The 3,769-nt window shown below is 36.6% G+C and overlaps 1 long non-coding RNA gene across 1 annotated transcript; it reads left to right on the top strand.

Annotated features, from left to right (window-relative positions):
* Positions 1-2,066: 2,066 nt before the first annotated feature.
* On the top strand, positions 2,067-3,018 carry LOC122012465. Its single transcript, XR_006120224.1, has 2 exons — positions 2,067-2,496; positions 2,593-3,018. It is a non-coding gene; the product is annotated as an uncharacterized LOC122012465 (long non-coding RNA).
* Positions 3,019-3,769: the final 751 nt, after the last annotated feature.

Below are 3,769 nucleotides of genomic sequence, written 5' to 3' on the forward strand. Positions count from 1 at the left end.
GATTTAAATATTTAGGATCATTTTTACAAAATGATGGAGGGATTGAGAGAGATGTCTTACATAGAATACAAGCAGGATGGGTGAAATGGAGGGGAGCGTCGAGTGTTTTATGTGATCGTAAAGTATCTCTTAAACTTAAAGGTAAGTTCTATAAAATCGCAGTTAGACCTGCTATGTTATATGGAGCTGAACGTTGGGCTATGACTCGAGTACATGAGCAGATGATGAGAGTTGCAGAGATGAGGATGTTAAGGTGGATGTGTGGGCATACGAAGATGGACAAAATAAGAAATGAGAGCATTAGAGAGAAAGTCGGAGTTGCATCTATTGAGGAAAAACTCTGAGAGATATGTTTAAGATGGTACGGACATATACTTAGATGAACAATAAATGCTCCAGTTAGGCGATTTGAAACTATGATAAACATGCATATCAAATGAGGAAGAGGAAGACCAAAAAAAGACTTGGCTAACAACAATAAAATAGGATAAAATTTATTTAAATATAGATGATGATATAATAGGAGATAGAGCTCAATGGTGTAAAAGGATTCATACAGCAGACCCCACCTAGTGGGAAAAAGGCTTGGTTGTTGTTGTTGTTGTTGTTGTAACGTTCAACGCATGTTTGAATATGTGTCTAAAACTTAAAATATAGACCTACAGATGTCAGAATTTCATGAAACCAGAGTCTATGAGTTTTTAATTTTCTCTTGATCATAAATATATCCTCATCCTTAATTTTAAAATAATATATTGAGTGTGGTGATTTTTTAACCTAAATTTAACGTAATTAGGGTTAAAAAATCTCCACACTAAATATATTAGGTTAAAATTATGGATGAGGACATATTTATAATCGGTACAAAATTAGGAATCCATAGAAACTTGTTTTATAAAATTCTGACATCTCTAGGTCCATATTTAGTGCCTCTGATTAATTTTTCATTTATTTTTCTTTTAAATCTGGGACGAATCTGGGATTCATCCCAAAATCTGGGACGAATCTTGGATTCATCCTAGATTTAAAAAAAAAATAAAAATCATTTGGAAGCCCTAAATATGGACTTAAAGATCCCAGAATTTTATGAAACAAGTTTCTATGCATTCTCATTTTTCTCTTGATAATAAAAATATCATAATCCTGGATTTTAACCTAATATATTAAGTGTGATGATTTTTTTAACATGAATATGACCTAATTCATGGTAAAAAAATCAACACATTCAATATATTATGTTAAAATTATGAATGAAGTTATTTTTAAGATCACGAGAAAATTAGAAATCTATAGAAACTTGTTTCATGAAATTCCGACATCTCTAGGTTAATATTTACGGCTTCCGATTGATTATTCTTTTTTTATTATTTTTTAAAATATGGGACAAATACTGGATTTGTCCCTAATCTAGGACGAATAGAGGAATTCATCCCAAAATCTGGGACGAATCTAGGAATTCGTCCCAAAATCTGGGACGAATCCAAGATTCATCCCGGAATAAAAAAAATAATTAAGAAAATAAAAATAAATCGGAGGCTCTAAATATAGACATAGAGATCTCAGAATTTTATGAAACAAGTTTCTATACATTCATATTTTTCTCCTCATTATAAAAATATCATAATCTAGAATTTTAACCTAATATATTGAGTGTGGTTAATTTTTTAACATGAATGTGACTTAATTCATGTTAAAAATCACCACACTCAATATATTATGTTAAAATTGTGGATTAGGATATTTTTATGATTAGGAGAAAATTAGGAACCCATAGAAATTTTTTTCATGAAATTTAGTTATCTCTATTTCCTTATTTAGTGAAATATAGATAGTTTACTATTAATTATGTGAGATATCAAAAAATTTAAATAATAGGGTTATTTGAGAAATAGCCTTATAACATTTTTTCGAAATTTTTAGAAATTTTCTGAGAATTTTTCGGAGCTCGTACGGAGGGTTTTGAGGGGATCGATCGGCGGACACAGATAAAGCCTGTTTGGAATACCCATTTAAGTGAGAAAATGTTTATTATATAAATTTTTTTCCTTTTTCTTTTATTCCCTTCCCAAATCACCGTTTCCCCCAAACCCGACGCCGATCACCCGAGTCTTCTCCTTCCTCGATCTCCCCAACTCCTCTAACTGTCTCTCTCTCACGAACGAAGCACAACCACGGTTCCGACGACCGTCGACCTCGACGGAAACTAGTGGAGTCACCGGAGCTCGACAATGCCAAGGAAGTCTAAGCCAGATCTGGTCGAGGGGTTCTATTTCGGTAGATTTTGCGACCAATCGTTGACAATCGATGGCTAGGGCACGGTGAGGAGCCGGATCTCGCATCGTCTCCGACTGGTAGGCCTTCCCTCTCCTCCCCTCGTGATGCTGACAGAGCAGTCCGCACCTTATTTCTTGCTGGAATTGGGCAGCAATGCCATCGGGAGGTGATCCAGAGAGGTAGGGCTTCGTCGGATCTGTCCAATGATGGCGGTGTGGTGAGGTAACAGCCTTATCTTCACTGTGTTTGTTCAATCCTATTCTTTGTTCCCCGATACTTCTCTGTTCTTGATCCTCATTTTCTTGGCTGCGGATTTAGGTCACGGATTTGGAGATGTATCAAGGAGTTGTTCTTGAGCTACCGGGCAGAGTCTAGAAGGATGGTTGATTGATCATTAATTTTCCTGTTTAGTCTCTATTGCCGATCACTGCAAGATCTCTACTTGATCCGATTGATTTGCATCAGTGAGGATCTGTTTTGTGAAGGTGATCTTGGTTCGGCAGGAACCCATCCATCTGTGATCCTTGTTTCAGCATAAACAGTAGCTGGGATTTAGGTATGCTGTAGGGATTTGATTACATGATCAGGTGTAGATTTGAATTAGGATTATGTTTGAATTGAATTTAGAATGGAACATGTGGTAGATCATGTTTTAGATTTAAGGTTATAATTAGTTGTTCATATGTAATTGGATTTAGGTTTTGGATTTCTATCTAATGGATTGTTTGGGGTTAAGGTAACTAACCCTAATTGACCATTGGATTTAATTTGGGTGTATTGATTGAGGTTGTTTTTGATTAGGGTTTTGCCCTAATTTAGTTTTAGAGATTTTATTTAACTATTTATTTGGATTTAGCTAAATAATATATATATATATATATATATATATATATATATATATATATATATATATATATATATATATATATATATATATATATATATTGACGCGATCTTGGTCAAAATCCGGGTCCGGGCGCCCGAACCCGGAAAGTCAACTGGGTTGACTTTTCGTCCAGGTCTTCTGCTCTGTTTCAGCTCGTCTTTGTTCGGGTCTCTTCTGCTCCGGCTCCGTTTGCTTGGGTGATTTTGGCCAACCGGAATAGGGCTCACCCGAACCCAATTCCCGACCTTCTCCTCGAGCAGCCTTCCTTCCCGGCTTTACGTCCCTCGAACGCCGCGCATGTTCTTCACTCCCACCGGTGTACTCTTCCGCAGCTTTCTCGTCCTTCGGACGCACCGAGCTCGTCAGCTCCCTTCCCGTGCCGTCCTTTTCGCTAGCTGCGTCTTCCGCTCGACTTCCTGCACTCCTAAGCTCCTGCACACTTAGACACAGGGATCAGACAAAACAGGACCTAACCTAAACTTGGTTGATCACATCAAAACAACCGCGGGGTCCAACAATCTCCCCATTTTTGATGTGCATCAACCCAAGTTTAAGTTAGGGTAAAACAAACAAATAGTAATTTACTAAACTAATATTTTTGGCACAAAA

This window comes from Zingiber officinale, chromosome 1A (assembly GCF_018446385.1).
Source record: "Zingiber officinale cultivar Zhangliang chromosome 1A, Zo_v1.1, whole genome shotgun sequence".
Taxonomy (NCBI): domain Eukaryota; kingdom Viridiplantae; phylum Streptophyta; class Magnoliopsida; order Zingiberales; family Zingiberaceae; genus Zingiber; species Zingiber officinale.